This window comes from Leptinotarsa decemlineata, unplaced genomic scaffold (assembly GCF_025532065.1).
Source record: "Leptinotarsa decemlineata unplaced genomic scaffold, Ldec_3_MD MMD2_tig00000035_RagTag_RagTag, whole genome shotgun sequence".
NCBI classification, from domain to species: Eukaryota; Metazoa; Arthropoda; class Insecta; order Coleoptera; family Chrysomelidae; genus Leptinotarsa; species Leptinotarsa decemlineata.
Genome location: NW_027412540.1, coordinates 23,035,698 through 23,059,992, shown reverse-complemented (window position 1 = coordinate 23,059,992; position 24,295 = coordinate 23,035,698). Strand labels below are relative to the sequence as shown.

Sequence of the window (24,295 nt, the reverse complement as noted above, 5' to 3'; positions counted from 1 at the left end):
ATGAGGCCAAGAGCCAAAAACACGTGACCGCGGTTTGTCACAAACTTTCCCCTTTTTGATATATATTATATACAATATATATATATATATATATATATATATATATATATATATATATATATATATATATATATATATATATATATATATATATATATATGCTCATGAATGGATCATTCATTTCTTATTATTTTGTCAAATATATTCCTCAACTTCTTCACGATTTTGAATTTTCCGGAAGCATTTAACAGACAATCATTTAGTGTTCAATAGTTATGTCGCAGTTAAATAAAGCTTACAGTAATTTCCTCATTATTGTTATAATTAAAATTGAATTATTCAAAAGGTGCGATCTCCTGGAATCCTTCGTTGTTGTTCATATATATGCATGGTTAAACAATTTAATAGCATTTCTCGACACACGCTCGGGAAACTCAGATCTCGCGGATTGGCCCAACCAATCAAACGAGTTTAAAAAGTACCTGCGGATTTCACTGACCTGTAAAAATTCTGTTTTGGTTTTTGCGACCACTTCGGTTACGGATTCGAAATTGCTTTCATCGTCTGGTGTTGATTCGAAAGAGTGCGTTTTTGCGTGTTCCTGCAGTTCCTATTATTGATATACAAGGTGAGTTAGAAATTTCAAACTGAGATACGACGTGATACATTTTTTTCAAAACTCTTTATCGAACAGTACTGAAAGAATCGATCAGGTGGCATTATAGGTTTCTATCAGATGAAAATCACATTATTTCACTGTGTGTATACAAAAATTACATTTGATGAAATTGACGAGTAAACAAAATTTTCAATAAAATCTTCCTTCGGCATAGTACATAATTATCAATTAGGCATCACCAGTTGCAAATATCAGTTTAGAAGTTTGTTCAGTGGCTTATATTTGATTCAAATACATTTCACGTAAGATAAAATACTAGATTTTCCTCGACATATGTTGAATACCTTTTTTTTCTTAAAAATTTTTAATAACGTTATGTTGAATTATACAAAATAATCAGGACAGGTTACTCAGAGATTCATTATTTATTTCAATTTCGGAACTTATTCAAATGATGTTTCAAAATGTAGAGACAAATTCTGACTATTTCCAAAATATGGCTAAATCGTTTTAAATTTTTTTGACGTTATTCGAGAAAATATTAGAAAAACAAGAGCTCTCAGTGTCTCTTTTCAAGCTATATGGAGTGGCGACTACATCACCAATTTTCATTTCCCATATGGACCGGAAAGAAGAATCACCCGGTATTAGCTAGCCTTCTTTGGCGAAAATTTCATTGATCAGCATTTTTTCCTGATTTACCCGACTTTGTATATCTCATAGTTTGACAATATGTACAATCATACTAGTGTACACATGTTCATTCATTTTATTATTTCGAGATGTGAAAAATACCCCATGTTACTCACTGATGATGTAGAAAAACGAAAGAATTCGGTCATAGTAGTACATACAGTAGTACTACATAGTATTACTCCACATTAAGATAAATTATTTGGTTGTTTCAAATGTTTTGTCTGTTTTCATGAGTCTACCTAAAACTGTAATGTCTCAGTAAATACTCATTCAATTCATTCGAAACAAGTGCCATTTGAATCAGTGTACGTTTTCCATCAAGAAATTTTGTGCTCGGGATTCGAAGAAGTCAGCGAAGGCCATTTTTGCCTGATCCTGATTGGCGAAGGTTCTACCGTTAAGAAAGTTATCGAAGTGCTTGAGAAGATGGTTGTCGATATGCAAGAGGTCTGGGGAGTATGGTGGGTGAGGCAGAAAATCAACGCTCAATTTCTTGAATTTTCAGACGGTGATTTGTGAAACGTGCGCACGAGCGGTGTCGTGGAGCAGAATCGAACCTCTTCTTTTGACCATTGCCGGCTGCTGCTGACGCAATTTTCAGTACGTTTCTTCGATTCCCTCACAACAGACCCTGCTGTGATGGTTTGGCACGGTTGCACACCATCCGCTGACCACCATACATCAACCATGGTATTTTTTATTGGGTTTTCGCCTTGGAAAGTGCCTGAGTGGCTCGTAGAAAATCCACGTTTCATCACACGTAACAAGATCGATACAAAAAATTCACGCAGAAACAGAGAAACGTGGCCTTTCTGTCGATCGTTCAAATCGTGGGGCACCCACTTTTCGAACTTTTTGAATCCCAGTTCTTCCGCCATTCCATGTGATTGGTCAGTCTCCACCAGGATCCCCAAATCCTCATCCATAACTTCTTCTTCTAAGATATCTTCATATCTATAATCAAATATTCATAGCACAAAAAAAGTCATTAGAATAATTTCTTCTAGTGAGTATGACGCTCATTGTAAGCCCCTTTTTAAAAAATTTAACATCATGCCGCTGCCTTGTTGCAAAATTTTGGCGGATGAGGAACCTCAAACTGCCATGTACATAGGTACAGTACCAGAGGTGGTAGTGATAAGCGTCTTCCACTCTTCAGACTAACCAAATCTCAGAATTCTTATTTGTATTTAGGTTTTGAAATGTTTAACGCCCTTCCACAAAAACATAAAAATTTCATTACTTTAAAAACATTTAAAAATCAAATGCGCAAATATTTAGTTTATCATTGTTTCTATTCTGTGGAAGAATTTTTGCTTCATGGAAGTGCATGTGTGTGTGAGTATTGATTTTTTATTATTTTTTTTTTAATATATTTTTTTTGTTTTTTTATAGCATTTGTTTTGTTTTGTGTTTAATGACAAATGTAGACATGTTTTTATTGTATACACGAATAAATATATCTATCTATATTCAAAATCATAAATCAAGTATAGTCGAAGTAAACGGTTTTGTGCACACTCAATGGCCAAAAAAACCAATAAATAGAAATGAACCGGCTGTGAAATAGTCCACGTCGACTGAAGAATTGACGGTTCGTATTGGATGATTTTTACTAACCGAGTTTTATGATTGGCTGAAGAGTCATAAAATTAAATTTGAAGTCATGTTACGGTGACGAACAGAAATCGAGAATGCGATGATGGTTATCGCCGTCGTGTTCAGTTCAGAAACTGATCGCGATTTGAGTATTCAAATTCGTTATTGGTGCAATTATAATTACTTGAAATTTTTGTTATCTGTTTGAAATGTGGCGTCCTTGGACACGTAATAATAGTAATAACGTGTGTGATAACAACGCAAACTTTTTCCAGTGTAGTGAGTCCAATAGCGAAGGTGAACAATGCGAAAAAGAAATACTAGAGAGAAGATTCGGATGCATTTGAATATTGAAACACAGAGAGTATGTTTCAATGTATATGTGGATCTTCATCTCAAGTTTAGTTCCGAGAAACAAACTATTACAAGCAACATCAGATTCGACCAAAATTCCTTTCTCAACTGTACGTAAAATAGTCAAAAACAAGACGCAAGACGCGATGTGATACAGGATTACCAAAACCTTTAGATATTCATCTAATAAAATCATTGAAAAAACAGAACTGTTACAAACTGTTACAGCAGCAACGAGATTCCTACAACTGAAATCATAAGGAAGAAATTGAATACTTCCGGCCATAACGTGAGCTGCTATGAAAAATCTCTTCAAAATTGAATAAAGAAACTAGGATTTAGATTTGAAACAATAAACAAACGTCAAGCAGCATGGGAAGCAGAAGAATAGTGGAAATGCGTAACAAATACTTAGAACAAATAATTAAATATAGACAAGAACGATGGCAAATTTTCTATTTAGACGATACTTGGTATGACACTCACAACAAAGTTACGAAAGGGTGGACTGATGGTTCGAGAATGTGTGCGCCTAACATGTCTGCAAACAAAGGATGGCGACCATTGCATTGCGGAGAAAGTGAAAAATGGGTTTCGAATTCTTTGAAATTATGTAGAACAAAACTTGAGGACTGCCATGTTGACTATCATAAAAACGTGAAAGCTAATATTTTCGGAAAATGGTTTGAAAATACATTGATTTCAAATTTGGATGCTAATTGTGTGATAGTTCATGATAACTCTTCCTATTATTCGCGACAGCTCATCAAACTACTGAATAAAAATTCCAGGAAAGATGAAATTTTTCAAAAAAAAGTGCTCCATAGGAAAGAATCGAAAGGTATTTTTGTAGAAAATATATTCAATGAACAAAACAGTCAATTTTTCTTTTTGTTTTACTACTGATAGCCAATTTAAACAGTAGCAAAAGTCTAATAGTCTGGCAGTTTAAAAAAAAATCCATGCGAAGTATAAGTGAAATTTTATTCTGTGATTCATCTGATTCTACAGGAATTCCTCACGAACACAAACTATACTGTCATCGTCAGTGAGTCATTTTGAGGATTAGAGTTTTTAATTCGTGAATATTCAATCTACCCACAGAATAAACGAACGTCTTTTCGTAAAACATACACCGCAACAAAATCAGTGCAAATAAAATATAAACAACTCTTTTTCAAATGTCAAGGAGAATTACCTACATTTGTTGGGTAACAGTCTTGCTCCGTCCATATTTGCTTGATTAACCTTGATCAAAATATGTCAGAGTCTATTTCGGCAAATGGAGGACTATTAAACCAATTGAAGAATGTTAATTGTGTAGATTTTTACATATACCCTACAAGAGACATGTACAATAACAGGTTGATAAATGATACAAACGTAATCTGTTTACAATCTGTTTTTCCGTTAACTAGCTGTCGCACTCCTGCGAGCGACAACTCTCAAAAGCCAACTCTTGTGCGAGCTAATGACTAACGAGGTCTTTCCTTTTAACGTGTGATTCCTAGCACGAGTTGTATGATAGGATGTTGAAAATCCGGCCTTGCGGTTCGAACCACCGGTTCACACAGGGGTCGAAACGGTCCCACATCTACCCAACGCTACTGTCCCACCCGCTAATGGTAGATAGTTTATAACGTGTATACGACGTCTGTTAAAAAAAATAAGTTGAATGTTCAAATTTCGAGGGCTACGTACATTCGATTGCTAAAGCATTTGATTGACTTGATCACATGATCCTTCTACAAAAACTCCACCAATTTGGTTTACATAATTCAGCAGCACTTTTAATTAAATCCTACTTACTTCAACGCGAACAGTTTGTATCTTATAACGGCTATGATTCTTTTTATTACAATAGGAATCACACGTTAAAAGGTAAGACCTCGTTAATCCTTAGCTCGCACAAGTTTCGACTTCTGAGGGTTGTCGTTCGTAGGGGTGCGACAGCTGGTTAACGGAAAAACAGATTTTAAACAGATTTCATCTGGAGTACCTCAGGGATCGAATCTCGGACCACTTCTGTTCTTATTATTTATGAATAACCTCAGTAATTATGTCGATTGTAATAAGTTATTTTTTGCAAATGATTTAAAAATATATTCACCTGTCGGAACTATCGAAGACTGTAAATCATTGCAACGACAGTTAGAAATGAAATTGAGTTCTCAAAAACACTTGAAATATTGACAATGGCATACGGTGATTGTACTCTGAGTCAGAAAAATGTGATACGAACTGTTTACAAAAGTTCGAAAAGATGTGAATGACGACGCTCACCCTGGATGCCCCAGCACAACAACTGATGAGAATGTTGAGAAAGTGAAGGATATTGTTATAAAAATCACGATTAGCAAAGATGGTTCGCAAAAGATGGTTAGCAAATGTTGAATTGATCTTCTCATTTAAAAAACTACTTCTATGCTCTTTCATTCCTTTGGGGAAGATTCTTCCAGTTTGGCCAATATATAATTTTTGACCGGAACCACAACAACCGTTCTATCCGACACTGTTATTTCATCTTCATTGTTTTGATGAATTCACTCAAATTATAATTTGTTCTGCAGGCCATCTCCAATACTGTATTTTTCATAAAACGAGCGATATTATTGATAGGAGTTTTAAAGTAAGTACAGCTTGTCAATTGTAGGAAGAACTTTCTGAATTCCGTTATGGTATCGCCCACTATAGGTCATTCGAGTGTTTTCACCTATCCCCGCTTCCCTCTCTCCGCTTCATCGGTTTTAGCGTGAGCTGACCGTTTGGCGAGAGTTGGTCGTGCTCCGATTGATTAGCTATCTCTACGCTAGCTTGGCTAAAAGCGTTGTTCGACAACATATATGCGGCTTCTTTGAATTTTCTCCTAAACCAGTATTCTTTCTTGCGGGTGATTTCAGCTGAGCTCACTTGATGTTATATTGATGAGTCCAAACGTGCTCTGCTATTCCTGATTTGCTGGTTTCTCCTCGCTATGTGTGTTTCTTATGCTCGGCAATGCGAACTTTCAATGGCCTCTTAGTTTCACCGATGTATGATTCTCCGCACTCGTAGGGTATCCGGTAAATGCAATTCTTGGAATCGCAGTCCGCGTTTGGTGGCCTGGTTTCCGTGAGGCTGCTACGGGTAGTGTTCCCAGATCTGAAGCAGGTTCTGATGTTATACGTGGAACCAATCCGTCTTATTCTTTCCGACAATCCTCTGATTTAGGGAAGTACAAGTACTGGTTGTGGCGGCTTCTCTTCCTTGTGGAGCTCTTGCCGTCTTCTAGCTAAAGCCTGTTCTACCATTACTTTGGAGTGAAGGTCATTTCTGATGATGCCTAGTTCCTTTTCGAGACCTTTGTATTACAGAGCCCGAAAGCACGGTCTAGTAGAGTCTTGATGATTCCTCTCTTAGTCGATTGATGGTGGTTGGATTCCTGGTTCAGATACTGTCCTATGTGAGTGGGTTTTCGATATACAGATGTTTCCCATTCAGTTCTCTTCACCAATACGTCTAAGAATGGCAATTCGTTGTGGATTTTCTTTTCCATTGTGTAAGTGATGGAAGGACTCACGTTGTTGATGTGCTTCAGGAAGGTGTCTAGTTCTGCATTCTCATGATTTCATATAATGAAGGTGTAGTCTACGTATGTCAACCAGATTCGGGGCTTCTCGTGGGCTTCTTCAATGGCCAGAGTTCCAAACCACTTCATATTTATATGTATTGGCTATAACCGGTGAGAGTGGCGATCCCATTGGCATTATATCATATTAGACAATGGAAGTCCGAAACAAACAACGTAAATATTGTCAGCTCGAATTTGGTATCAGAACTCTGACCGTTTTATCATTTATATATATTCAGGTTATCCCTTTCAAGGTTCTAACTACTTCAAAAAATCACATTTCCATATTGTGACATTGACAAACTTACTGTAGGTAAGTTTCTTTTTTCCGAATACATTAAATTCACTACTTTGGAAATCAGTCTCAACAGAAGTAGGATTCCGTTATCATCATACATTTCAACAACATTTAATCATTTTTTCCTGCAGCTGCGATTATGTTTCAATTAAATGAATACTCCCATGTAAGTGATGTCATTCCTCAGAAATTTCTAATTGTTCATTGTTTTCAGTTTGTTTACAAGCAAAAATCCAGGGACGGATCTAAGAACAATATACGAGAGCATTATTGTATTATTTGTCACAAACAAGTAGTGAATTTCAAAACCAAATTAACGAAGTTTCATAACCAAAAAATAGAAATCAAAAGAGTAGGTTTTACTTTCAAAAGGTCCGCAAGTTCTGATGTTTGATATGTACCTAGGATGGTTAAACAATTCCTCTTCTTTCGCGCCAACCACCATCTAGATGAGATTAAAAAGAGTACTTTTATAACTTCTTTTTGGTGCATTTCAGTTACAAAGTCTACTTGATGTTATAGAGAATAAAATTTCCTGGAATTCATGTTTCTAAACTGAAAATTTCGGAAATATGCAGTTCGAAATGAAATGAAAAGTCGCACTTACCGGAAATTTTTTTACTGCTAACTTCAGGATATTTTTAGACTAGTATCAGGATCTGTATCTGTAGAGTAGGGAGGGTGAGTGTAGGCACACATCACTTAGGCCACTTGTGACCCATTGTACATCCTCCCGAGAAGGTGTCCTACTAGGTCATCGTCCATCCTGTCCATCCTGTCCTTTCCTGTTCACACATCCTGCAAAGAAGTGTGTCCACTAGCTCCATATTGTGCAGGTGTTTCCTTAATTGACAGTGGCCAGTCAGAAATCCTACTGGTAAACGTAGGTTTTTCCTGGTTATCGCCAGATATTTTTTCGGCGCCAGCTTCCCAGGGTGATCCTGGCAAGAGCCCTTTAATTCCATCCCATCTCTTTAGGGATTGAGCATGGGTGTTACATTTGGCTAGTTCCGCAATTGTCGAAGTCATCAGGCCAAGCCGTAGGTGCTACTGGGTCCTAAAATTCTTAATCCAGTCACTTCCTTGGCTCAAGAGTCGACAATGCGATTACCTTTACTCCTGTCGTGCTCTTCAATCCTCCTAAGGATAATGTTATTGTCTGCCGAGGCTTTGGCTAAATCTTGGTGGCACTCCAGTAATAGACGTGAGGTAACACGTTGACTGTTCAAGGCTAGTAGGGTATCAGGATAAAACATTTGGAAATTTGATTACCTATATCACGCATCTTCCGCTTATTCAACAGAAAAATAAGGGTATATTAACGAATGAGGTCCTTTTATGTGTATTCATAGCTCCATATCTCAATAAATACTCGATAGAGATCGATAGAGAATTTCGGATTCTATACATTGATGGTGTTCATTTTTACCAAATTTTTAATGTTTGCCTCTTTTCATTGGTATATGATGTCGTTAAGCGATTCTCGACCAAGTTTTCTCCTCTACGAATTCAAATTGAACCAGACTGCTGCCAAAACAGAGATTCCGGAGATTTTAGCCTCGTAGATGAGCCACCTTTTTCGTACTGTTTTTTGTAAACAACCATGTTAAAGAGCCCGCAACTCATGTTTTAAAAATAAAAATATAAATTGAAGTTTATTAATTGTAAAAAAAGTGAAAAGAAAATACAGTAGTAAGTCAAAATAATCAGAAAAATTTTTTTATACTTCATTATAATTATGTTATCTGTACGAAAAGGAAAAACAAAACGGTGTCGTTATGGAGTATGTAAAAATGATACACGATACAAATCATTCAAAACCAATACATACTACTTTATAAATTTTCCAAAGCCTTGTCTTGATTATCGCAAAAAAAAATCAAATCATAAAGCAAATTACATATATTCAAGCATGTGCAAAATGTGCAAAATGTGAATTATGAGTGACCGAGGCTTTAAATCTATTGATGATGTTACCAAGGATACTTATATTTGCTCACTACATTTCAATGGAGAAAGTGGTCCAACTGAACAAAACCCTGATCCTTTAAGCTATCAGGAATTTCAGCATAACTTTTATATATATATATATATATATATATATATATATATATATATATATATATATATATATATATATATATATATATATATATATATATATATATATATATATAATGTTGAAATAAATATTTTCCTCTAATAAAAATTACTAAACATATTCAATTCAGTATTTATATATTTTTCTAATTAATAATGTCATATGTACAGCTTCAAAATATTAATGGCTTGATTTATTTATTAGTTCCATAAGTAATACTCTTGTCAACTGAAATATATTTTCAATGACATCAAATAAATTTACATTTTTAATAAAAATAAAACTGTAAATATTATTTTTTATATTTTTTCAGATAGTAAACAAATGGTGACACCTAAACCTCTCAATCAGCTCACTTTTTTTTTCCTTTTTGCGGACGCCAATGACGTTTTTACCACCTTTTTAATTGTTCACAATTATGAGCCTCAACTGAATTATAAACATGTGAAGCACCATCAATGGTTTTTCCAATAATTTATTTGTTTGTAGAGATAATATTCCTTGCCCAGCCATTGTTGATTAAAACAGTACGAATGTTTTGAATTACCGCCATTTCAATATGACAGCTATGCTTGCTCATGTCTTATGATGAAAAGGCCTATTGGAAAGGTCGAAGAGCTTTAAAATTGGGCGCACCACGATTTGAATAATCTACAGAAATTGTTGTGTTTCGAAATATGTTCTTCTTTGCTTTTGAGCAACCAAAACGACCCTTTTTCAATCGGATCATTAGTAGTGATGAAAAGTGGATCCTCTACGACAACAGAAGACGTTCAGGACAGTGATTGGATACCAATGAGCCACCCAGGCACTTTCCAAAGGCTAAAACCCACCAAAAAGAGACCATGGTTACTGTATGGTGGTATGTTTCACTATAACTTTCTGTAGCTAAGACTAACCATCACAGTAGAGTTTATTTGTGTGGAGAATTAAACGAATAAGGCGTCGTGATTATGATGGGTGATACCTCACCCATCATAATCCCCAGAACTCTCGCCAATTGACTACCATATTTTCAAGCAGTTCGATAACTTTCTCACTGGTAGAATAAAATCGATAATGCAGCGATAACAAAAAAATCAAGTATTTTCTCTTCATTATATCGGCTTAGACCAGCTGTCAAGTAATATCACTTCGTTGTGTCTCAAAATACGCGAAAGAAAACATCTTGAAACAACTCACTTGAGTATATATTTTGAGACTCCCCATATATGAAATCAATATTACATTATGCAACATTTATGTTTCATATCATACAATGACCCTGACATTACGTCTGATATGTGCTTTAAATATAAATTTAGTTGCAACTTTTTTACCAATATCAACAAAAAAAATCAACTTTGATATTATGGTTTTGGTTATTAGCAGATTTCTCAATAAATAATACTCGTAAATCATAGTTCAAAATTTATCTGGAAGTATGTATGAAGATTATTTCTTTGTCGAGTTAAAAGTATGTTCCACTCCATCTGTGAATGATAATTAATATGCTTCATATATTTGTTATTACTCCACTCGGTCGATTTCGAAGATAAGACCTCGTTAATTCCTAGCACGCAACGAGTGTTGACTTTGGAATGTTGTCGTTCGTATGAGATAAGTGGTTAACGGCAAAACTCATTTTTCATACCAAAAATTGATTTCTCAGAATGCTATTGACAGAATGAAAGTTCATTTGTTAAACTTCATTAGCCCTACTAATTTTAAAAAGAAAATATCGGATATTCTTATTAGAGATCCTCGATAATGTTATAAAATAGCTCCATGCTTTTGAAAACACAGAATTGAGCTGTTCAAGTCGGCCACTGATTAGGCTGAAAAACTCATCAGCATCTGTCAACTCTTTTCTCGAGGACATGAAACTTACATATATTTTATTATCACCCAGGGAAGGCGGGTACTCAAATCTTCATGTTGACCAGATCTGTCATAGAGAACGTCTTATTCAGTCTTTGCCCTCTTCAAAGTGATACTCTCTTCAACAGAAAGGGTGGGGAACACTGCCATTATGCGTAATATAGTCCTTCGGTACTGTTGAAAGATCATTTTTCCCTTCAAGTCAAGTTTCGGTAACCCTGTATAGTTAAGTCTACCATTTCTTATTCCTGAAATATCGTTCAATAAGATGCTGTCGGTTTGTAAATTCACAGTTTTAAACCTAATTTTCGATTTTTTCTTCACTTCAAAGATTGAAGATCTCTTAATTGATTGACAATACCTACATAGTAATTTTTCAAATATATTATATTGTTGAATTCGTCGTTTAATTTTACGTTCTGTTCCGTTTTCGGTGTCACTTACTGTAAATTAATCAGAGGAATACTAGTACTACTGCTACAGCCATCTATTAGTACATTTATATGAAAGATACATTGTCTGTTTTGTATATATGGATAATCTGTATACAAAAGAAGTGAACAACGTCTAGACATCTATTGGTGAGTGGTTGAACTTTCAATTCAAATTTCTGCGTTGTGCGACATCTATTTATGGAGAGCGGAAATGTACACTGCTTAGTATTTGCGTTGTAGAGAAATGTATGTGTGCGGAAGCATGCTTAATTTGTTCTATCAAATCACAGAAGATGGCGCAACATGACATTTGAATTATATTCAATGTTATCGTCGATGTAATTCATTTAGTAAAAGTTCGAAGTTTTTTACTGAAGGGCCATTTTGGAAAATCAAAGGAACGCAATGATCTAGAATAAGCAAATAGAATGAGATTACGAACACAAGTCGTAGAAAACTTTTGAAACATTTATTTGAACAACAAACATTCATACCTACACTTTTTGTCCGTGAATTCTTACCTACACCTACCTATTGTACCTAATAATAATTTTATGAAAGATTAGACTCAAATATCAATCGTGATATTTACATGAAGTGATATAAAAGGTTTCTTTTCTACAAAATGAGGTACGCAGATTTGAAAATTTAAAGGTGAAATTAGAATTTCTGGGTAATAAAAAAAATTCAAATAATTTAAAATAATTTCAAAACAATTTCATACATTGAATTTGAATTGAACTTTGTCGAACATTTCCACACAACCAGAACCAGAAACAACCGTAAATCTATTTCAAAACTAAATGAGATATATATTATGGAAAATTAAACCCCACTGAATTTTTCTATTATTATTCTGGTATGAGAAAAGTGTTTTCAATAATTCACAACTGTAATAAAGAAACTGGGAATAAACTAGAACATTTTGAATGATCATAAAAATGGTTCCAGTTTCTACCTGTAAGGCGTGCTTTTCAATATTTCAGAGCTTGAATATTCACCTTCTGAAAAAATCTAAATACATTCTGGAATACTAGAAAGTAGATAGTACCGTTCAGGAATATCCTGGAACATCCCAGAGATCATTGTGGTGTGTTAGCCCTCCATTCCCTATCGAAGAAGAAGGTTTCAATTTTCACCTAAAATTCGTGCTTTGAAAGATATACAGGCAGGAAGTTCAGCCCTTAAACAATTTTAGAACAATTCTGAACATTGATGGAAGGTCTTACGCTGTTGATGTGTTTCAGGAAGGCGTCTAGTTCAGTATTCCCGTGGTTCCATATTATGAAGGTGTCGTCAAAGTATCTCAACCATACTCGGAGTTTCTTGTAGGCTTCTTCAGTGGCCACACAACCACTGGTGAAGAGTTTCCTAAGTGGGAACATCTGTATACGGAAAACCGACTCACACGGGACAGTATCAGAACCATGAATCCAACCTCTATCAATCGACTTAAAGAGGAATCACCAAGACTTAGACCGTAATTTCGGGCTCTGTAACACGAAGGAACTAGACATCATCAAAAATTATCTTCAAATAATAATAACTAATCATTAAGGTTACTAGTAGTCATCAATTATTGTTTAATTATAACTGAATTTTCACATTTTCATTTTTTGGGAGTTATAATATGATTCCCCAAATCAGATTACGGTTCCAAATGTATTCGTTACTAAGTCTGAATTTGTTAAACTCTGTACGGGATATCTTTCAACCTCTCCTCCGTATTTAACATTCAGAGGTGCAGTCTGCCCCTCATGAAAAGTTTGCATGAAACAATATTCGACGTGTTCGATGGTTTTTTGAATATTTAAAGAGGTGCTGGAATATATATACCTTGGTTTAGAATTCAGAGCGCCACTCTCATTAGATCGATGACATTTTCCGAGATTATTGAATAATCCAATTATCTTGCAATGTTCTTTGAGAAATTCCTGAAATTTTTAGATTTTTTTAAATTTTGAACATATTCAAAGGATGAAAAGATAGGTGTAATTTTTTAAATCGTGAATTCAGTGAATAATTTGAAAAATATTGAAATTGTTGAATTGAAAAAAGTTAAATCTCTAGAAATGCCTAAACTCATACTATGAACATTCTTTTGTTTGTTTATAATGGATGAACTTAAAATGTATTCAATCGATTTTTGAAAAATTCTTACACCTAAACAACATTATCAGCGAGTACCTGAAATAAGCTACGTACTTTCAATATACTGTTACTGAAAGTATCAAAAATATGCCTTTACTTATACCGTTTTCACGAGATCAAAATAGAGACGTTTTGTAAAATGATATTTGATACGTCGTAGGTATTGAAAAATGAATCGACAATAAAAGAAATCGCGAATATCGTGCAGCAAAAATTGCTGACTGGCAATAGTTTCACCAGTCATAAAAAACCCGTTACTCTGCAACCAAAAGTACTTGATAAAATCGGCAAAGAAACTGCGCAGTAAATATTATGTTCTATTTTGATGTAGACGCGTAGTAAAGGTGAACGTACATCGCAATAGCCTGATTTCAGGTCATTTCCTATACTGAGGTTTATACAGCGTGTTCCTTAATCACGGTGAAAAAATTTAAGGGCGTATTCAGAAGTTAATTTTATAAAGATGTTTCCGGAGAAACGGTGTTTTCAAGCTACAGAGTGTTGAACTTTTCTAAAATAAATCTTTTTTGCATTATTATTTAAAATGTGCTCTGTCACAACAGTAAAGATAACTTGACGAATGTCAACCACATAGTTGTTGTTATTCAATGTATGGCACACTAATTGTTTGCATTCGCTTTTATTTTTTTTTTTTCTGGAAAGCGAAGCGAGCTTCGAAAACAAACCGACAGGTTGGAAAATTTAATTTTCAGATGTTTTACCCAATACAAAATCAAATGTTTTAAGAAACGTCAGTTGGGTACATTTTTGGTTAATGATGTTGGCTATACTGTGTCCTGAGCCGCCACTAGACTCGGTATTTCATATCTAATGGGGAATGTTCTTCCTGATAGAAATCAACTAGTTTTTATAAAATAGCTCCACAACAACGCATTTTAAACTTATCATTTCAACCTTTTCCTTTGAAAAAATATTCAAATACTTAAAAAAGAAGAATGAGATAATGCATTCAACATTTAAAGGGATTCGTTTCTATTTCACCATTTGGCAACATCGGTTATAGCTAATAAAGGACAATGAATCTGTTACCTGTATGAGACAAGCAAAGATGACATATTTCAGAGGCGTGCTGTTCTGTTTACTTATGTTCCGAGACATTCTGTGACATATGACATTTTGTGCACCTAACCTACCTTCCTCTATATAAATAAATAACAAAACAACTGTTGTTGATGTGGCTTGTGGAGGTGCTATTGAACAACAATTTATATTTTGCCTTAATTTTTGATTTATAAAGATAATTTTCCTTTTTCAAAATAGAATATCTAGGCACATATAAAGTATTTCAACTTGATATAGGCGCTGTTGCCAATATGTGAATTAGAAACAAATCCCTTTGAAAATTAAAACCCAACATTTGAAATATCGATTTGAATACTTTTCGAAGTTAATATGAAAAACTCATGAATAAAACTCAACTTTATTTTGTTCAAACCTGCATTTGCTGTAATAACCCAAAATGAAGAACATTTCCCATTGAGGCTCAATGAACTTCCTATCAACGAAAATAACATTGCCAAATTTCACAGAATTTTTTTCGAAAATAAATTTGGACTTTTGGAAAATAATGTTGAAATGGAATATTTTCCTGGAAGAGCATTCCCTGCAAGTGGCTGTCGATGGATATCTGTCGAATACTTTTACCATCAACGCTGGTATTCCCCAGGGATCTATAATGTCTCCAACCCTCTTTCTATTGTGTATCAACGACTTGTTGGAAAAAAACAAGAATTCAATATATGGCTTTGCTGACGACAGGATACTTGTTTCGTCATTACAATTACATTACAGTAGGAGGTTGTATATCTTAATGAGGATTTAGAAGTAATTTCGAATTGAGAATAACCAGGTTCAATTCAATGCCACAAAAACCAAGGCATCGGTTTTCTCCAAAAAGATAAATGTCTCCGAAGCAGATATAATAATGCCAGGTCAGACAATTCCACTTTCTGCTTCGATAAGTTTGTTGAGGGTTAAAATGGACACCGATATGTCTTGGCACAATCATGTCACTGAAATTGCAGAAGCCGCTTCTCAAAAGCTTGGAACACTGTGCCGAACCAAAAAACTGTACACACCTCAGCAACTTATGATGCTTGATAAAGTTCAGATCAGACCTTCTTTGGCGTATTGTTCTCATGTATGGAGCTCCTCCCCTAAGCATACTTTGAAGCTGCTGGATTCCATTCAGAAAAGAGCCACCCGTCTGATTGGAGGCACGAACGTCACTTATAACTTTGATAGTCTGGAGTCTAGAATATCGAAGAAAGGTTGGAGATTTCTCTCTCTTCTATAGATACTTTCACGGAAACTGTTCAAGTGAATTGGCACATTTGATTCCATCAAGAGCTACTCATTGTTTTGAGATTCAACTCAGTACACTTCGAACTCCACTTTTGTTTGAAGGTGATTGACAATGTTTCATGATGAATTTCACTAGTTCGGACTTTCATTGTCTACTATATAAAATGATTTGAAATCCCTGAAACAACTAAAAAAGAATAATTAAATATTTTTACTTGCAGTTTATTTCACTATTATTTCATTTCAGGTTTATTTTGCTTAATATAATTGTTATTTTTCAGCTATTATCATTTAAATAGTAGACAATGGACGTCCGAACTAGAGAAATTCGAACTCCACTGTTCAAGAACTCATTCATGTGAAGAAATGCGTTTATGTGGAATAAACTTCCTGAGAACGTTTTTTCAAATGGATTTAATCTCCAGCGATTCAAATCCAATGTGAATCACTACGTTGGCACAGGCACCGCTCTTGGATTGCCTTTAGAATGTTCCTGTAGTGCTTGTGTTTTGTCCTTAAAAAATGACATGAAATTGATTGGTCTCATGGCCTTCGCCAAATCATATACCTGATTTCGAAAGAAAGTTCTTTCGTCAAAAATATAATGAGAAACTATCTGAAGCAGAGGAATTCATAGCAACTTCAAAAACGAATCCGTTACACCTTGTTGATATGTTATTTTTAATCTTCGATTGCTTATCTCTCATTTTGTCATATTTTCCGATAACCGTAATAGGATTAATCAGAGGAATTCAAGGAATATCACAAAACTAATAATGATAATAAATGAAATTTTCCACTCGTGAGATCTGCTAAATTACTTAGGATTATGCATCACATCCACCACAATAAACTCGTCATGTCACCACGTTTCTTTGAATTATGCCAACAAAAATAATTTAATGACACTTTGTGAATCATTCATATTAGAGAAACGGTTTCGTATATTCTTAGGTGTTTCCCTTTCAACAGTTTTGAAATAGATATTAAAGCAAAAGAGAATCTGAAAAAATGTCATCCGTACTATTGAAAACACTGTTTTGACACCAGAAAAAAATATTTTCTCTTGACGTGGAAGCCAATATGCCACTCCTCTTTTGGAGAAGTGGCATATTGCGTTCAGCTAAGCAAGTTATCATCATCCAGAGACATCATGTTGTACTGGTATTCGAACACTGTTTTTAGTAGATTCATCACTTGTATGTATGAACCCAGAGATAAATCAAGTAACCATCATAAGACAACCAAAGGCAATGAGGTTGCTCATGTTCTCCAAAAAATGGAAGCCAATATGCCACTTCTCCTTCGGTGGAACCTTTCTATGGATTCTAGTGGATATGTTACAGGAATAAAGAACCAGAACGAAGACAAACGAATGATGGATAAGATACACTTGTGGAAATGGAAGGTCCTATATCAGGATAAAATACTCTCTCTTGACAAGTGTTTAGCTAACAAAATTAGCATCATTCAGAGACATTATTTTGTTTTGGTATAGAAAAAGTGTTTTTATAAGATTCATCACTTATATGTATGAACCCAGAGATAAATCAAGTAACCATCATGAAACCACCAAAAGCAAAGAGGTTGCTCTTGTGCTCCAAAAGATGGAAAACAATATGCCACTCCTCCTTTGGTGGAACCTTTCTGTAGACTCTAGTAAAGATGTTACAGTTACAAGAATAAAGAAGCAGGTCGAAGACAAACAAACGATGGATAAGAAACACTTATGATAATGGAAGGTCTTATACATCAGGATAAAATACTGTTTCTTGACAAGTGTTCAGCTAACCAAGCTGAAGTGTTTTGAATGGATTCATCACTTGTATGTATGGGCCCAGAGACAATTCAAGTAACCAGCATAAGGCAACCAAAAAATGGTAGCCAATATGCCACTTTCCCTTTGGTGGACACTTTCTGTGGACATTAGTAAAATTGTTACAGATATAAACAGCCAGGATAAAGGCAAAAGAATGATGGACAAGAAACACTTATAAAAATCTATTTGTCACTTGTATAACATGAATTTATCACTTGTAATAGATTTATCACTTGTGTGGAAAATCCCAGAGATCAATCAAGTTACCATCATAAGGCAACCAAGAGAATTGGGGTTGCAAATGTTTTCTAAAAATTTAAGCCAATATGCTACTTTCTTTTTGGTGAAACCTGTCTGTGGACTCTAGTAAAGTTATTACAGGAATAAAGAGCTAGGACGAAGAAAAGCGAACGATGGATAAGAAACACTTATGGTAATGGAAGGTCCTACATGACACTTCCTATCAAGGTGTCATCTTCTTAAATACGGCGAATCGGGCAGTAATACTGCGGCTGTGAGATGCAGACTTGTTTTGCTAAAACCAGCTTCAATCTGTGAGGGATTAGGGTTTTCCGAAAGATGCCTTCTGAATTCATCCACGAACAAAGCTCCAGGAAAGGGAATTGCGTTTCAAATAGAATAGGGTTATGTTTCCTTCCGTTAATTAGCTGTCGCCCCCTTACGAATTACAATCATCAGAATTCTAAGTCAAAACTAAGGATTGACGAGGTGCAACTCTAACCACGTACAAAATATCTTATAAGTAGGATGTGAGAGCCTGAATCATTGACTAAGCAGTTTCCTGTTTCCTCTATACTATGGATATGATTGACAAATTATACTTTAATGGATACTTTTAGGATCCCTATTATTTGTTGATCATTGATGTTAGGGTGAAATCAAAACATTTTTATAGGTGGTATCCGTGACGCTAAGTAGCGTTTTAGTCAGATGACAAAATGAGACAAAAATATATTTTTGTGTGATTTCTCAACAATTGTACCTATCTGTTAGAAAATCTGTGAATAGTCTATTTATTCTCTTGAGTTTTCGATGACGCTCATTAGTTTTTCTTTCTTTATAGATACTTTAATGAAAAAGTAAAAAACCAATTGAGCATTTTCTAACGCTACCACAAAATACTTTTCTATTATTGTGATATTTCTTAGTTCATTAAAATCAAATATTGCATTAGAAGGTGCGTCACATTTCATGAAGAATCTGGATTTGCAAGAAGTTGATAATCCAGATTCGTCTATGTTTATTAGGTCAATTTACGGCTCATTTTGATCAATGTAGTTTTCACCAGAAACAATACAATTTTGTTTGAAGTTGTAGTTTTCACTAGAATCAATAATAACAAATGAGTGTACTATTCACAATAGGCACCAAGATAATTGTTACAATTAAAAACGCTGAAATCCCTCATTGAATCCTTCAGTTGTTGGGCCTCATACGTCAAGTAATTAACACAATAAATTGAGCAGACGGAAAATAAATACGTTTTGTCATATGGCATTCGAACTAAAGCTTCCATACACTCGGCAGTACAACCAAGGAATCAGCCTCGAAATTCTATTTAAATATGAACCCATAAACGAACATCATAATGTATTCCTTTCTCTCTCCTCCTCCATTCTCATTCAAATTTATTCTCGGGTAATTAACTTAGCTGAAAAGTTCGTAGACTGACATTTAAAAAAAACTGATCAGTTTTTGAAGGTATGAAAATAATTACCCCAGCAGTGTGGTGATGAGTTATAACAAACAAATGTGTTATTTTGTGAAGTAGGTATTATATTCAAAAAAAAAGATATATCTGCCTATTACAGAAACTTTTTCTCACCCTGTATTCTCTTGGACATTTTCCTTTCAAATATTAGCAATTTGCTGTTTTATTCCATAAAAATCTCAACTGGTTTTGTTGAAAATGTGTCATAAATGTAATCAATTCTGAAAAATTCGTTTATTTTTTCATTCAAATTCAGTTCACTAATAAGCAGAAGAATGAGTCAACTTCTTGGAAGCATCCTTGCTCTGTGAAATTCTTGTAAATAAACCATAGTTTTCCATGAAGTTTCACTATCATTATTTTCAGTTCAATCAAGAGAAATGAGGAAACAAAACGAGGTCATTTCTATCAAACAATAAGAGTATTTGTACCCATGTCGGTATTAGGTCCTCTATTATCTGTCATTAGTATCAAAACCTCCTCTGAATATAAGAAGCAAATTTCGGTTTCATACAGTCTTGAGTTAACCTTTTCCATCTCTGATGATATGTGATTTGATATGTGCTTTTTGAGTCAAGCATAAACTATGCTTGAGAGGGTATTGTACAGCGAAACACGTGTCGCGGTTTTTGTAAAACCCTTTATAGTGAAAATCATACAATAAAATGTATTAATTAGTTTTTAAACATTGAATGTAGTGGATGCCTGTCTTCTCGATGTATGTGAGTTTTCCTCAAACTCAAGCATCACATCTAATTTGAGTTCATCACTCATTGCATTGGCTGCTGCTTTTTTTATCTGCCCTACATGACCAAGCTCGCGAAACTGCTTCTCTATTTTGCTTATTATTTATTGAGATATGGGCGGTAAATTAGGAAATTTCTCATGAAATAGGCGAGCTACTTCCTGTTGTGTTCGGGTTTTATGTCCGTAACCAATCATTTGTAAAACTGTTATTTTACGCATCTCCGTTAATCTAACCATTTGTCAGACTTGAAGTTAACGTACTTTAAACTACTGACAACTAATGTAACATACAAAACAAGTTGACAAAGCGTTTTAAACTAACGTTGCCTCGGAAATTATTAACAGTTTTTCAAAGGACACCATCTAAAAAGAACATTGCTATAGTTTTTGCTTACGTTCTTATTATCAATGCCTCAACATGAAATAAGTTTTGAGTATATTGCAAAAAGTTTTGAGTGTACTTTATCGAATTTCGGTAACCACAAGATTTTAATTTTTTTTAATGTTGCAATAAACTTGAAAGCGATAACATTCTTGAATAGAAAATGAAGAGACCCTTTAAGCGATATATCACAAGCTTATACTTCCCATTTGAAAAATTGGGGGTTGTACCTGTCATTCGACGGGGGTTGAAGGTAGGGGTAGCATTTTTCCGTTGAATTATGTCAAATAATAATTTAAATTTGATGTATTTCGGGATTTTGTTGAAATATGTACCGTAACCGAAATAATGAATTTATTCCTTTTGGCTCTTACACACTGTATAGTAATATAGAGTATAACATTTTCTAAAGATCGGTATATATCACGACATAGTAGAATATATATTTATCAAGATATGGAGATACAAAAACACTTGATATTCAGACGGACAAAACTTTTAAAACAACCCGTTAAAAAAGTAAGTAACTACGGAAGCGTAGAATGGCCAAAGATTATTTGTTTATTTGATCCACCATAATTTCGACTTAAGAGTCGAAATTTCGACTTTTATCTCGTAATTTCGACTTTTATTTCGTAATTTCGACTTTTATCTCGTAATTTCGATAGATATCTCGTAATTTCGACTTTTATCTCGTGATTTCGACTTTTATCTCGTGATTTCGACTTTTTTCTCGTAATTTCGACTTATATCTCGTAATTTCGACTTTTATCTCGTGATTTCGACTTTCATCTCGTAATTTCGACTTTCATCTCGTAATTTCGACTTTCATTGGAAAATTTCGACTTTTATCTGAAAATTTCGACTTTTATCTAGTATTTTCGATTTTTATCTCGTAATTTCGACTTTTATCTCGTAATTTCGACTTTTATCTCGTAATTTCGACTTTTATCTCGTAATTTCGACTTTTATCTCGTAATTTCGACTTTCATCTCGTAATTCCGACTTTTATTTCCTAATTTCGACTTTTATCTTGTAATTTCGACTTCCATCTTGTAATTTCGACTTTCATCTGGAAATTTCGACTTTTATCTCGAATTTTCGACTTTTATCTAGTAATTTCGACTTTTATCTAGTAATTTCGACTTTCATCTCGTAATTTCGACATGAAAGTCATAATTTTGACTCAAAAGAAGAAATATGGTTCCTTGAGTGCATTATAATTTACTACGAGGTGATGTTAACAGGAGGTTCGGGAAATCGTTGTGTGATTGAAATTTCAATCGAAATATGTGGTTGAAAGTGAGATCAACCTCAAGCGACCCCAAGGTCGCTATCTGAAATTCAGTTTTTCACTACAACTGAAGAAATTTCTAGTACAAATTTATCAACATTTTGAAAGAATACTCTACACATTCATATCTTAAACGTCATGTAGAATCACAGTTTGCAATGGCAACCAACTAATACTATCGGTTTGTTATTCGAAAAGATACAATGTTCATTTCTTAGGTATTATGGGTTTTCTCTCCTCGTTTCGAAAAATCATAGAGATCTAATGACGCAAAAAAGCAGAATGGTTCCTGAACGTTCAATCAAAACATGAGTAGGCTTCGAATATTCAATAAAATCGGTTTCTGTCATATTTCTTCGTAAAAAACATACCACTATGAGAAGATTGGAGCACTGATTTAAAAAGAGTGTCGAAATTTCGAGATTAAAGTTGAAATTATGAGATAAAAGTCGAAATTAAGAGATAAAAGTCAAAATTCGAGATAAAAGTCGAAATTACGAAAGAAAAGTCGAAATTACGAGATAAAAGTCGAAATTATGGTGGATCAAATAAACAAATAATCTTTGGCCCTTCTACGCTCCCGAAAGTAACTGTATTGAAAACGGCAAAAATAATTTTTCAAATCATGAACATTGAAAATGTATGTGAGTATTTTCATCAGAAACAAAAATATCCTTTTCATAGTACATGGCTTCCTTTATTCCAACACAACTGCTATCTTCAAGAATTAACACACTGGCGGGTTTAAGTGAGATAAGATCGCAGTTGGCACACAAACTGGATTCAACCGGTTCAATTTCATAATCTAAAAATAATACTGGTGGCGGTAGAGAATACAAAAGGTGGCTGATTATCGGTTAACTCGTGTTGTCGTGCTGATGTAATTCCGATATAAATTCGCATCATAGACGTGGTAATGACTCGTAAAGTTCAATTTAACGAAAAAAACCTGAAAAAATAAATATGAACACCGCATCATCGAGTCAAGGATGTAATTTGAACGGTTGATGTACCCTGGAGATTGCTTATACTTACCAATCTTTGGACTTCGCTCGGAGATTAAATGGAGATTTCAGCAACAGATGATAGGAATCTGGTGAAAGTTGATGAACACTCAGTCGCTCATGAATAGAAAGAGAAAAAATATAATGAATACACGTGATGGGGACATTCAGCAACGCAAATGAATATTGCACTGTATAAATTGAAAACATATTCTACAAAAACTAATTGTTTCACGAACGTTACAAGCTGATACACAGTTTCTTCTTTACGAGGCAGTTGCATGGATATTCCATGATATAATGATGATAATCACATACAATTTTCAATTCATTCACTCTTTAATTATATAAAACGGTAATTCGGTAAAGAATGGATTTATGTGAAAACATGAATTGAACTACTATTCCTAAATCATAAATCAATGATTGATTCAACAGTTCTCTTTTGTCAAAACAATATATGATAATTAAGTGATAACTAATAAGTTACTAGTCACTTATACTAAGTTACATAACAAAATTATTCAAAAAAATATATACTGGAACCCACCCAGAAAAGAATACTCTATACAAAAAGTATCTTCTTTACTTTTTGAATGATAAATAGATATAGATATAGATAAATGAAAAATTTATATATGTTTTTATGATTTACCAAAATGTTAGATAATGTTTCAAAATAGTTTTTTGGTATTTTATGTCTTCAATATATATATATGTAAAGAACAGGAATGTAAAGCGTTTAGATATAGTTCTAGATGGTGTTCTGAAATGAACTTTTTATATTGACTTTCTGCAGTACACTTTCAAGCCAAATCTTTATCTTGAGACAATTAAATAAATCTGTGAACCCTGATGCTTTACTAGATTAGCATATTGCGATATAATCTACGGGCCTGCTTTGATACAAACTGATGTAAATCGCTTACAAAAATACAAAACAATTGCATTCGTCTTTCTTATGATGTCAGAAAATTCCACCATATATCCCCCAAGTTCGAGGAGTCAGGTTGGTTACCGATTGCTAAAACCTGGCAGTTCCACCTCTTCGTCAAATTATATTTATGAGAGATATAAAACTTTCAAATCTCAAAATAATTCGAAAACACGAAACCGTCATTTTATTATTCCAAAACACTCGACAGCCTGCTTTTCTCATAGTTTTATTTACAACTCTATCAAACAATATAACGCTCTGCATAGTGAATTTAGACACTACTCCATAAATAATTTCAAGAAAAAGTTGAAAACATATCTGAAGTCTTCTGAA

At 34.2% G+C, this 24,295-nt stretch overlaps 1 protein-coding gene across 1 annotated transcript in view; it reads left to right on the top strand.

The window, feature by feature from the left end:
- Nucleotides 1-418: 418 nt before the first annotated feature.
- Nucleotides 419-24,295, top strand: part of LOC111507365 (proton-coupled amino acid transporter-like protein pathetic) — a 140,621-nt gene continuing 116,744 nt past the window's right edge. Inside the window, exon 1 of the mRNA XM_074172034.1 lies at nucleotides 419-628. The gene's annotated coding sequence lies outside the window, so the exon portion shown is untranslated. The remainder of the gene's footprint in view (nucleotides 629-24,295) is intronic.